This window comes from Pleurodeles waltl, chromosome 9 (genome assembly GCF_031143425.1).
Source record: "Pleurodeles waltl isolate 20211129_DDA chromosome 9, aPleWal1.hap1.20221129, whole genome shotgun sequence".
NCBI lineage: Eukaryota > Metazoa > Chordata > Amphibia > Caudata > Salamandridae > Pleurodeles > Pleurodeles waltl.
This window is the reverse complement of record NC_090448.1, coordinates 859,873,700-859,887,978: the sequence shown is the minus strand read 5'-3', so window position 1 is coordinate 859,887,978 and position 14,279 is coordinate 859,873,700.

Sequence of the window (14,279 nt, the reverse complement as noted above, 5' to 3'; positions counted from 1 at the left end):
TCTGGGCATCTCTTTTCCCTTGGTTCGGGGGGGAGGAATGCTTGTGTGTATTCTGTTGTGGCCTTTTCAATATCAACACTGGGACTTGCTGACATTTTTTGCTGTCAAATTCAGGGTTGACTACCTCTTTTTTTTAACTTGCTTTACTAGGGTGCTCCCCTGCTGGACTGTGTGTTAATTCTCTTTTAGATTGATTGCTGTTTGTCCTTACCTGTTTTGCCAGCTTCATTCTGTGATCTCGCTGAGGGTTGAACAGATGTGAGTTTGCAGCAGTCCTGGGTCTCCTACTTCTAGTTGTTTTAGACATTGCTTGCCTTTGTGCATTATTGGCAGTACTCCTAGATGCCCTGCTGTGACCATTTGTCTCAATGGTTTAGCTTTTCAGCTTTGGTGTTAGGTGTTACAAGTGGGGAATACCACATAATAGGTCTTCCTTCTTTGGTCACCATTTTGAGTCATTGGGCATCCCTGTATCTGTTGATCTTGGCTGTTATCTTCTTGTGTGCCTCTGTGAGAGTACCTGAGCAATGAGTCTGGCTTTTCTTATTATGGATTTCTGCTACATAAGTTGTTAGACTTGGCAACCTTGGTGTTATCTCCCCTAACCTTTTGCCTCTGTTTTCCAGGTTGTTGATATGTGCTGGACTCTGTTTTTGCTGTTTTTGTTACTCTGGGCACTTTACCACTGCTATCTAGTGCTAAAGTGCAAGTGCTCCTATGTAAAATGTATGTGTAATTTGATTTCCATGATAGGCATATTTGATTTACTGGTAAGTCCCTAGTACAGTGCACTAGAGGTGTCCAGGGCCTGTAAATCAAATGCTACTAGATGGCCTGCAGCACTGGTTGTGCCACCTATATTAGTAGCACTGTAAACATCGCTCAGGCTTGCCACTGTAGTGTCGGTGTGCGCAGAATTCAAGTTGGCAAGTGTACCCACTTGCCAGGCCTAAACCTTCCCTTTTTGTACATATAAGACCCCCCTAAGGTAGGCCCCAGGTAGCCCCAGGGGCAGCGTGCAGTGTATGTTAAAGGTAGGACATGTACTAATGTGTTTTGTATGTCCTGACAATGAAAGACTGCCAAATTAGGTTTTCACAGTAGCAAGGCCTACCTCTCTCATAGGTTAACATGGGGGCTGCTTTTAAAAATGATTAAAGGGTAGATTCCCTTTGGGAGCAGATAGACATATGGAGTTTGGGGTCTCTGAGCTCACAATTTAAAAATACATATTTTAGTAAAGTTGGTTTTGAGTTTGTGTGTTTGAAAATGGCACTTTTAGAAAGTGGGCATCTTCTTGCTTAAACTATTCTGTGACTGACTCTGCCTGTTTGTGGATTCCTTGTCTGGGTCACTTTGACAGTTGGGCTGTTTGCACCTCTCTCTAATCTGTGCTAGGAGGAGGAGAGGAGTGGTCACTTACCCCTGAAAGTGCTGTGCCTGCACTCACACAAGGCAGTCTCCCACCCCCTGGTGTGTGCCTGGGGCCTGGCCTGGGCAAGGCAGGATTTAACAAACAAGAGAGACTTTCTTTTGAAGTATGGCCTATGACAAAAGCCAAAATCGGTATAAGAAGAGCACCTAAAACCACAGACTTTAGAACACTTCTGGAAATCAAGAGGAACCTCTGCCTGGAGAAGAGCTGAAGAGCTGCCCTGCCTGTGCTTTGTAGAGCTATCCCACAGTTGCTGCTTCTGCCTGTGCAAGGAGACAAAGACGGACTTTGTTGTGCATTCCTGCTTGTGAAGAAATCTCCAAGGGCTTGTCCTGATTTTTCCTCCTGTTGTTGAAGTCTCAGGGCCGTCAACGACTTCTTCTGCCAGCACCTGGACTCTCTGCTGAGACTCTTGCCCTGCCAAGAGGTGCCCTATTCAGTTTCAGGTGCCTTGGAAGGTGAAGCTGGCAGACCAAGACTGAAAATCCACGCACAGACGCAGCTGAAAAACGATACGCTAGTTGGCTTCGCAGCAGAAATCGATGTTCCACCGGCATCTCTGCTGGAAAAGTGACACATGCAGTTGGAGTAATGACACGCAACACCCACAGACGGAGGCTGATAAAGTCGCAACCTACACAGCGCGGTTTTGCTAATACCGTGCAGCAGGATTTTCAATGCAAACCTTGCTGGGCACGGATAAAACAACGCATCGCCTGCCCGGACACGAGTTCTTGCCCAGATCAATGCATCGCTCTCTTGTGGAGAGGAAAAACGACGCACGTGACACGACCAACAAAGGAGAAACGACGCATGGTCTCGATTGAGGGTGAGAAATCGACGCATCGCTAACCTTTTTCCGACACTCGCCGTGCGTCTTATTTTGACGCTACCCAGGTACTTTTCAATGCTAACAGTGTTTTTAAAGGATTTAAGGGCCATATTTTTACTTTTTGACGCAAAACTGCGCTAACGCTGTTTTGCGTCAAAAAAATTAGCGCCGGCTAACGCCATTCTGAAGCGCCATGCGGGCGCCGTATTTAATCAATGACGTTAGCCGCCGGTGCTGCCTGGTGTGCGTGGAAAAAAACGACGTACACCAGGCAGCGCCGGCGTAGGGGGATATGGAGCTTGGGCGCCAAAAAATGGGGCAAGTCAGGCTGAGGCAAATTTTTTGCCTCAACCCGATTTGCGCCATTTTTTTCGACTCCCAACCCCATAGAAATGACTCCTGTCTTAGCAAAGACAGGAGTCATGCCCCCTTGCCCAATGGCCATGCCCAGGGGACTTCTGTCCCCTGGGCATGGTCATTGGGCATAGTGGCATGTAGGGGGGCACAAATCAGGCCCCCCTATGCCACAAAAAATAAAAAATAAAAATACTTACCAGAACTTACCTTAATGTCCCTAAGATGGGTCCCTCCAGCCTTGTGTGTCCTCCTGGGGTGGGCAAGGGTGACAGGGGGTGTCCCTGGGGGCATGGGAGGGCACCTCTGGGCTGCTTCCGAGCCCACAGGTCCCTTACCGCCTGCCTTGTCCAGGCGCTAAAAAACGGCGCAAAAGCGGCCGTACGTCATTTTTTTTGACCCGCCCACTCCCAGGCGTGAGTTTTGCCCGGGAGTGTAAATACGGCGCACATGCCTCGGAGTCAATTTTTTAGACGGGAACGCCTACCTTGCATATCATTAACGCAAAGTAGGTGTCCACGCTAAAAAATGACACAAACTCCATGGACTTTGGCGCTAGACGCGTCTAACGCCAAAGTATAAATATGGAGTTAGTTTTGCGTCGGAATTGCGTAAAAAAAACCGACGCAATTCCGGCGCAAACAGAGTATAAATATGCCCCTAAGTTTCTTTTGCTTTTAAATTTATCAAACAATAATAACTTGACTTGTGTATGTGGGATTTTTGTCGTTTTGGTTTTGTTTTGTTTAGATAAATATTTTCAATTTTTCTAAACCTGTTTTGTGTTATTTTGTAGTGTTTTCACTGAGTTACTGTGTGTGTTGGTACAAATACTTTACACCTAGACTCTGAAGTTAATCCTGTCTGCTTGTGCCAAGCTACCAAGGGGGTGAGCAGGGGTGAGCTAAGGGTGATTCTCCTTTACCCTGACTAGATTGAGGGTCCTTGCTTGGCAGGGGGTAACCTGACTGCCAACCAAAAACCCCATTTCTAACATTGGTGATCAGCGGTTGGGATTAGACTTGTATTTGTACTTGACATACAGTGATTAAGTGAACACTACTGTTTTCAGTGAAGACCACTAAATGACCACATACTACTTGTCTTGTGATTTAGCTTTTTCTCTTTTTTGATTTTTCCCTACTTCCATTTTGTGGTAATCTTTGATTGACTTTTGAACTTCATTGGGAACTTGTTTTCTGCCTTTGGAACTTTGCACTTCTGTTGACTTTTTCACCATGTCTCAGTCTGGAGATGCATCAGCTGGAGATGCTTTTGATTTAGGGAAACTGGAGTGTTACACAGTGGCCCAATTGAAACAGTTCTGTAAGGATCTTGCCTGCCCCATTAAGAGCTCCACCAGGAAGGAGGAGCTGCAGTTGGCACTGAGGTCCTTGGTGGCAGCCAAGGAGGTTGAGGGGCACACAGAAGATGAGGATGAGGGTAAGGAGGAGGAGGAGGTGCAGAGTATTCGCAATGGTATTGTGGATGGGCCTGTTCTGTCAGCCGGAGGATCTCTACGGCAGGTAGCAGTGTCTCATCTAAGGGTCTGACTCCTGAAGAGTTGTAGGACAGACAGGCAGAGAGGGCTCACCAGTTGGAGTTGGAGAAAATGGGTATGGCCATAGAGGAGAAAAAGTTATTGTTGGCTCATGAGCTCAGCTTGAGGGCGCTGGATCAGAGGAGCCAGTCTAGCAGGGTTGGTGGCAGAAACATCAGAGTGCAGCCTGAGAGGAGGGTGCACATTCCTAAGGACCATGTAAAAGATCACAAGAGGGAGGATGACATAGTGCTGTGGTTTAAAGGGTATGAGTCCGCTCTCCATATGAATCTGGTCCCTGAAACTCATTGGGGGCGTGTTTGGGGAAGCACTTTGAGGTAGAGGGAAGAGATACTCTGACATCCTTAGGGGATCCCCCGGGGTTCACTTACCCTATCATGAAGGACACCCTGATAACTCGGTATGGTCTCACCCCTGATCAGTATAAGGACACATTTAGGTCCTATAAGAAGAAGGAATCCCAAACTTGGTTGGAATGTGTTGATTCATTCTGCTGGTCACTGGATGGTTGGGTGGGGGGCAGTAAGGTGACAACGTATGAGGGGCTTTACAATCTGATGTCGCGCCGCGGCGGACTGCGGTGCGAGCTGAGCATTCTGCTCGGGCTGCGGGTGCGGTCCGTGGAGGCTGGGTGTGCCGCACCCCTTCTATCCTCTATTTTTCTCGAGGCCCCAAATTGGGCATGGGGCCTGGGCGAGTTGTGGCCACGGCGCACCCTCACTATTTTCCTGGACACCTCCCCCCACACCCCTCACTTACCTGATGAGCCTATTCTTTATTCCTTCCTTCTTTTCTTTTTCTTCCTTTCCTCCTGTATTTATGCACTTCTCCAGCTGCCATGTTCTTTCTTCTTCCAAGCATTCCTTCTTTCTCCCTACATGCTTTAGGAACCTTTTTCAACATGGTGTCTTTTTTCTGTATGTTCCTATGTTTTGTTCCCAATCCAATATGGTGACTTTCTACTTCCTGCTGGTTATTTCCTATTCTTGGGTATATAAGGTGAGTGATTCTTGTTCTTCTTATGCTGCAACACTTCCTTTGGTGGTGATCTTCACTCCTGCTACTTTTTTCGCCAGTTATATTTTTCCTCGCCTGTTCCAGCTTTTTTCAGTATTATTTTTCCTGTTGGAAAGACTTACCCCTTTTTTTTGCTTCTTTTTGTTCCAGGAAGTTCCTGCTAGAGGTTTTTCCCTTTTGGGTTTTTTCCTCTGGGACTCTTTCTGGAGGGCACTGACTGCTTTTGGCGTTCCTCAGTAGGCAGCACTGTGGCAATGGATGCTGCAGAAACAAACCAGTTGCTACTCTTAACTATTCAACAACAAGCCCAGGAACTGCAGCAATTAAGAAATGAAAATGCGGCTTTACCACAAGCCCTGGCATCCAGAACCACAGATGTTCCCACTGTCTCTGCTACTATTCCTCGTTTCTCAGAAGACCCAAACAAGCTACGAGAATTTCTTGATGCTCTGACTGTCTATTTTGCTTTTCGAACAACACAATTTGCGCAAGATAAAACAAAAGTGGGTTATCTTATCAGTACCTTGTCTGGTCCTACCTTGCCCTTGGCGACACCATTAGTAGCCTCCAACAACCCTGTGCTGTCTGACTATTCAGCTTTTGTGATAGCATAAAAAACAAAGTTTAAATGCCCAGGTTTGGAGACTTCAGCAGAAGAAGCGTTATGTGACATTCAGCAGGGTACCCAAGATGTTCTCCAATATATAACACGCTTCAAACAATTGGCAGCCGAGACGCCATGGGTAGAACGTACTCTGGTGACTCTTTTTCGCTGAGGTCTACGAGATGACATAAAAGATGAATTAGTACATTCTGCCAGAGTAGATGATTTATGTGGCCCTAAAGGATTTAGCGCTTTCCATAGAATATCGTCTACAAGATCGTCATCTAGAAAAGTGAAAGAATCGTGGACCTTCTCAGTCAGGCAACCCACGTACGATCGTCCATCGTCCTGAAGAACCTCGACCTGCATTAAAGGAGACAACAGAAGGGGAACCTATGCAAATAGAAACTGCCCATGGTCCTCTCTCTACTAGCGAACGCGAAGAAAGATGGAGAAGAGGATTATGGGGGTCATTACAACATTGGCGGTAAAAGCCGCTTACCGCCGTGCAGAAGACCGCCAACACACCGCCGTGGCTGCGGAAATCCGCCACAGGTATTATGACACACATCCCGAAATCCGCCAAACTTCAGACACCCACACAAGTCCGCCACACCAAAGGTCAGTTATAAACTGGTGAAAACAAATCCTCCACCGTCACGGCAACAGAAATACGCCCATGCTATCACGACTCACGAATCCACACACATCTCCAAAACACCACCACATTGGACAATTCAAAATACACACACCTGATACACATACACACACCACTCCCACACACTCAATACTACATAAAACACACACCCACATCACCCACAAACCACTACGACCACCATTACAGGGAGAAGGCCAGAGAGAGACACCACCATCCACAAACCTGCAGCCACAGGCACTCAACACCATCACCCACAGTACTTACACGCACAAAACACCACACACTACTACATATCACCACACTTATCACCACACAGACCACCCCACACATCACCTACACCACCCCATGGCACGGCAAAGACACCCCTGGTTCTCGGAGGAGGAGCTCAGGGTCATGGTGGAGAAAATCATCCGGGTAGAGCCACAGCTATTCGGATCACAGGTGCAGCACACCTCAATAGCAAGGAAGATGGAGCTTTGGCGAAGAATAGTCGACAGGGTCAACGCAGTAGGACAGCACCCAAGAAATCGGGACGACATCAGGAAGAGGTGGAACGACCTACGGGGAAGGTGCGTTCCGTGGTCTCCAGACACAACATCGCGGTACAGCGGACTGGCGGCGGACCCCCACCTCCTCCCCCACAACTAACAACATGGGAGGAGCAGGTCTTGACTATTATGCATCCTGAGGGCCTCGCGGGAGTCGGTGGAGGAATGGACTCTGGTGAGTCAAATCTTAACTATCATATCCCCCACCCTACCTGCATGCTATCACAGACCCCCACCCTCACCCCTCCCCTATCACTCCAACTCCTCACATATGTACTACTAACACAAACCACCCATCCCAAAACCAAGCCCTGCATGACACAACAAAGCATGGACACCCATGACTAAAGCATGCCCACTGCACATACCCATAACACCCCCTTCAACCATCATCACACAAGCCCCCACAAAGGAGTGCAAGCACTGGGGTACACGGTCACCCACCCATTGTGCACCATGACACACACAGATGTAATAATCATGCTTTTACACCCCTGCAGGACCACTACCCAACGTCACCAGACAGGAGGGTCCAGACATCTCCACTCCACCCACAGAAGAGGCCCACAGTGATGACAGCAGCTCTGTCCAACTGGATCTAGATGACCAGCCCGGACCATTGTGGGCCTCGGGACAGTCGGTTCCCCACACCCAGTCACAGGCCACCACAGACCTTCCACCCTCTGGTAACACCAGCACAGCACCCACCCAGCGGGCCCATACCTCCGTACCCAGGACACGTCAATCAGCTGTGTGTCCACCAATACAGGGAACCCAGGATAACCCACCACCCCAACAACAACAGGGACTTGGGGGCAGTGGTAGTGGGCACACAGTCCAGGGGACGGAGGCCCAGGAACACAGGGGAACTGGGAGGGTTGCTGTGCGACAGGGGGCGGACAGACTTAGGGAACCCACTGTCCACGAGGCCCTCTCCTCCATCATGGGAGCATACCACCACTCCCAGGAGACGATGGCAACGGTCCTGGACAAGTTTCAGGAGACCCAGCGGCTGCAGGAGGAACAGTGTTTGGGGTTCAGGGAGGAACTCAGAACCATCAGCACCGCCGTGGGCACCATCGTAGGGGTGCTGAAGGAGATACTTAACACCAGGAGGGACACTGTGGCACTCCAAGGTGCCCCTGACACTAGCATGGACGAAGAACTGCCCACCACCTCCGCCGGCGCTAGTGGACAGGACGCCCCACCACAGGACCACCACACCAGCACCCCACCCCCTGCAGACGGAGAACCACCCCGCAAACGGTCCCTGAGATCCAGGACCAAGACAGAGCACGATGCCAAGACCCCCGCCAAGAAATGAGACCACCCTGATTGTCATCCTACTGCCCCACTTTGTAACCCTGTCCATATTGGAACTGCCCCAGCTCCACTTCCTATGCCCATAAGGGCAATGCACCTGTGAGACTAATAGACTGGACTCTGCCATGGACATTCCTCCACCATCACCCCTCGCCATTTTACAACCCCACTCCAATATTTAGCACTGCAATAAACACCCTTGAAGCACAAAACAATCTGGAGTCAGTCAGTGATTTTGAAAATGTGTATTAGCAATGACAGTGACAAAATGCGTTCTCAAATGTAATGTCAACATACCTATGTCACACATCTCAAATCCACGAGGAATGTAAGCAGATGACACACATTGGTAACCACACCTGTGAAACCGTAATGGAAATGTGAAACTCAGTTACCATATACTGGTTGAAATCGACAGACAGGATAGAGGTAGAAGTGTGAAAGTACTTGTAGTAGGCAGGAATGTGTTCTCACCTGTGTGTCACTGGAAATATTGCTGCTTAACTGAGTCCCTGTTGTCAATGTACTCTTCCTCTGCTTCCTCCTCATCACTGTCCACTGGCTCCACAGCTGCCACAACAACGTCATCTGGACCATCCTCCTGCAGAAAAGGCACCTGTCGTTGCAAAGCTAGATTGTGAAGCATACAGCAGGCCACGATGATCTGGCACACCTTCCTTGGTGAGTAGAATAGGGAACCACCTGTCATATGGAGGCACCTGAACCTGGCCTTCAGGAGGCCGAAGGTGCGTTCGATCACCCCCCAAGTCCGCCCATGGGCCTCATTGTAGCGTTCCTCTGCCCTGGTCCTGGGATTCCTCACTGGGGTCAGTAGCCATGACAGGTTGGGGTAACCAGAGTCCCCTAATAGCCACACCCGGTGCCTCTGGAGTTGACCCATCACATAAGGGATGCTGCTATTCCGCAGGATGTAGGCGTCATGCACAGAGCCAGGGAACATAGCATTTACCTGGGAGATGTACTGGTCTGCCAAACATACCATCGGTACATTTATCGAATGATAACTCACCTGTTCACTCCTGTGGGGGGGGACCAGAGCTACATGGGTCCCATCAATGGCACCTATGATGTTGGGGATATGTCCAAGGGCATAGAAGTCACCTTTAACTGTAGCCAAAACCTCCACCTGAGGGAAAACGATGTAGCTCTGCATGTGTTTCAGAAGGGCAGACAACACTATGGACAACACGTTGGAAAACATAGGCTGGGACATCCCTGATGCCATGGCCACTGTTGTTTGAAATGACCCACTTGCAAGGAACTGGAGCACTGATAGCACCTGCACTTGAGGGGGGATCCCTTTGGGATGGCGGATTGCTGACATCAGGTCTGGCTCCACTTGGGTACACAGTTCCTGTATTGTGGCACGGTCAAACCTGTAGGTGATGATCAAATGTCGCTCCTTCATTGTCAACAGGTCCACCAGCGGTCGGTACACCGGAGGATTCCGCCATCTCCTCACATGTCCCAGCGGATGGTGCCTAGGAAGGACAACAGCGACCACAGAGTCAAATAACTTAGAGGTATGTACCCACAGTCTACATAGAACACCATTCATACACAGAATCTGGCCTGTATTTGTGTTGTGCGACAAGGCCTAGGTCTGTGTGACGCAGTTGTGAATCAGGCCATGTGGGCCCCTGAAATGGCGGCTGCCTGACCATTAAAGTGGGACAATGGGATGTAAGGTAACTGCGCTGGTGTTCTACACCGTCGCGGTAGGCGGTCGGAGACCGCGGTGCAATGCTGCATTAGTTAACATAGGACCCTATGGGTCCCAGGAGCCAATGACGATGTACGCCGGCAGTGATGGTACGCACCGCTGCGGATGTGACCGCCATTTTCTATCTGTTCAATCACTCGATACCTGATCTTCAACAGGAGAGGACCTACACTGCAAGTGCTGCTGTGACCTCGGTCTGGAAGAGACAATGGCTTGTGCGTCTGGGGAAAGGGCCCCTGCCTTCACTGCAGAGGAGTTGGAGAAGCTCGTGGATGTGGTCCTCCCCCAGTACACGCTACTCTACAGTCCTCCAGACCAACAGGTAAGTACACAGGGAGCACGTTGTATGGGCTCTGCCTGTGTGGAGAGGGCTGGTTGTAAGAAGGAAGGGGGCACAGTTCTGCGTGCATGAAGGAGTGTGAATGCATGTGCCACATGGCAAGGCTAGGGATGTGGGCCACTCACTTCGACGGTGCAGTTGGTAATGACTTCTCTTCTTCCCCTGTACATTTCATGTAGGTTAGCGCCCACCAGAAGAAGGATATTTGGCGTGCCATCGCCAAGGACGTCCGGACCCTGGGGGTCCACCACAGACGGAGCACCCACTGGCGTAAAAGATGGGAGGACATTCGCCGCTGGAGCAAGAAGACGGCGGAGGCTCAGTTGGGCATGGCCTCCCAACGTGGGAGGGGTGCCCGACGAACCATGACCCCCCGATGTTCCGGATCTTGGCGGTGGCCTACCCTGAGTTGGATGGGCGCTTGAGGGCATCACAGCAGACACAAGGGGGTGAGTACAACATCATTCAGTGGACTTTGCGCGCAGTGAAAGTGTCTGGGTGGGGGAGGAGGGCTGTGGGTTTCCCTAAGCCAGGGCGAGTTCCGTAGGCTAGGCCCCTCCGTAATGCAGGCCATGTGGCACCCCACCCCAACTCTGTAGAGTGGCAAGTACAGGTATACATCCCCCATGTTATCTATGTGTGCAGATGTCGACCATAGCCATGTAGGATATATCCCAGGAATTGCATCTGGAGAGCCCAACAGTGCGGCGTAGTGCAGGGGGCTTCTGTGTCTGTATTGTCCGCCAACGGTAGCGGTAAGCCATGCACTCAACCTGTCTTTCTTCTGTCGTCCCCCCCATTTTTGTGGTCTCCCTGTTCTTGTGTGCATCAGCATCATCAGGCAGAGGTACAGTGGCACCGGAGCATGAGAGGGCTGCATCCCACATGGCCATGGAGGGCCACACCACGGACTCGGAATACATCAGTGGGACGGAGGGCGAGGGGAGCTTCACGGCGGTCACAGGATCTGCAACCAGCGACACAGACTCGTCCTCCGATGGGAGCTACTTTGTGGTGGCGGCAAAATCTGTGCCCCCCACTTCTACAGGTACAGCCGCCACCCCCCCACCAGCACCGCCCTCCCAGCAGCCCCTCAGCCCTGCCCCGTGCCCGCTCACCCAGGAGGGTGGGCATCACCTTCGCCCCAGGCACCTCAGCCCCTGCCCCTGTCACCTCTGCTGCCCTCATTGAGGAGACCATTGACCTCCTCAGGTCACTCACTGTTGGGCAGTCTACCATTTTGAATGCCATACAGGGTGTAGAAAGGGAATTGCAACACACAAATGCATTCCTGAGGGCATTCATTCTGGTCAGGCTGCCCTTCATCGAACCCTGCAAACTCTGGCCTCAGCACTGATGGCAGCCATTGTCCCTGTCTCTAGCCTCTCCCCTCCAACTTCCTCCACCCAGACCCAATCCCCTGTACCCCAGCCTATCCCAAGCACACCATCAGACCAGCATGCACACACGTCAACACACAAGGGAAGCTCAGGCAAACATAAGCACCACACATCCCACAGGCACTCACGCAAGCATCACACATACAGACACACCAACATCCACTGCCTCCACTATGTCCCCCTCCTCGTCATCTCCCTCCTCCCTCCCAGTGTTGTCTACACTCTCACCTGCATGCACTACCACTACAGCCACTACGTCCCGCACCAGCACACCCACCACCACACCACGCTCACGTGCACTCACCACCCCCACTCCCATTTACACGTCCCCTGTGTCCTCTCTCAGTGTGTCTGTGACGCCCCCTCCCAATTTACACAAACGCAGGCACACACCCACCCAACAGCCATCCACCTCACGACAGCCTGCAGCGCATGCACCTTCATCCAAAGTCACCAAACGTACACCTCCTACAACCACTACCTCTTCCTCCACTCCCAAACACCCTCCAGCTACCCGTCCCAGTGTTCCTAAGAAACTTTTCCTGACCAAGCTTTACCTCTTTCCCACCCCCCCCTCCAAATCATAGGTCCCGTACTAGCACCTCAGCCAAAAAATCTCCGGGACCAGTGGTGCCTGTTGTTACAGGTATGTGGAGTGCACCGGCCACCAGGACAGCCAGTGTGACACGGAGCCACAGCACAGCCAGTCCCCCTCCTGTGAAGCACCAGAAGTTGGACAGTGCCCGGCGGAAGAGGGTGAAGACTCCAGCCAGCAAAGCCGCTCACAAGGGTCCCGGGGGGAGTGTCGACTCAGCTGTGACTCCTCCCAAGGTGGGGAAGGGGCAGAAGAAATCTCCAAAGTCTGGGAGGAGCAGCACAGCGGAGAAGACCGCCATCATTCCCGCTGCCCAGGAGGCCACCGCCAGCCCATTTGTCACTGGCCAGGAGGCCATCACCAGAGTCTGTGCCCAGGGGGGCAGCCCGATCGTCACTGACCAGGAGGCCACCGCCAGAGTCTGTGCCCAAGAGGGCAGCCCGATCGTCACTGGCCAGGAGGCCACCGCCAGAGTAAGTGCCCAGGAGGGCAGCCCGATCGTCACTGGCCAGGAGGCCATCGCCAGAGTCTGTGCCCAGGAGGGCAGACCGATCGTCACTGGCCAGGAGGCCACCACCAGAGTCTGTGCCCAGGAGGGCAGCCCGATCATCACTGGCCAGGAGGCCACCGCCAGAGTAAATGCCCAGGAGGGCAGCCCGATCGTCACTGGCCAGGAGGCCACCGCCAGAGTAAGTGCCCAGGAGGCCACCACCAGCCACAGCCCAGCTGCCCAGGAGGGCCCCGGCAGCCACAGCCCAGCTGCCCAATGAAGGACCGCCAGCCCCAGCCCAGACGGACAATAAAGTACCGCCATGGCAAGCTCCGCTGAACCGGGCAAGCACCGCTGAACAGGTCAGAAACTGCAAACTCAAGCACCGCTGAACAGGGCAAAGACCGCCATGGCAAGCACCACTGAACAGGGCAAGCTCTGCTGAACAGGGAAAGCACCGCTGAACAGGTCAGAAACTGCAAACTCAAGCACCGCTGAACAGGGCAAAGACCGCCATGGGAAGCAACGCTACCCCATGGGCGGCAGGGGCAGTGACGCAACTGGGACCGTCACAGGGTGAGTGATGCACTCTGGGCACCAGTCCCCCTCCAGAACCAGTGGAAAGATGCATCCACTCCATCTGTCCTTCACACGATGAAGCACTCTGGGCACCAATCCCCCTCCAGAACCAGTGGAGACATGCATCCACTCCATCTGTCCATCACAGGATGAAGCACTCTGAGCACCAGTCCCCCTCCAGAACCTGTGGTGACTGTTATCCACTTGAGAGACTGTGGCTTTGCACTCCCCAGGATGGGACAGTGGGCAACCCACCCACTGTAGAGACTTGAGAGACTGTGGCTTTGCACTCCCCAGGATATGGCAGTGGGCAAACCACCCACTGTAGAGACTTGAGAGACTGTGGCTTTGCACTCCCCAGGATATGGCAGTGTGCAACCCACCCACTGTAGAGACTTGAGAGACTGTGGCTTTGTACTCCCCAGGATATGGCAGTGGGCAAACCACCCACTGTAGAGACTTGAGAGACTGTGGCTTTGCACTACCCAGGATATGGCAGTGGCCAACCCACCCACTGTAGAGACTTGAGAGACTGTGGCTTTGCACTCACCAGGATGGTACAGTGGGCAAACCACCCACTGTAGAGACTTGAGAGACTGTGGCTTTGCACTCCCCAGGAAATGGCAGTGGGCAACCCACCCACTGTAGAGACTTGAGAGACTGTGGCTTTGCACTCCCCAGGATGGTACAGTGGGCAAACCACCCACTGTAGAGACTTGAAAGACTGTGGCTTTGCACTCCCCAAGACACATCAATTGGCATGGAGCCCCCTCGTGGATCTGGTGTGGTGCACTCATCC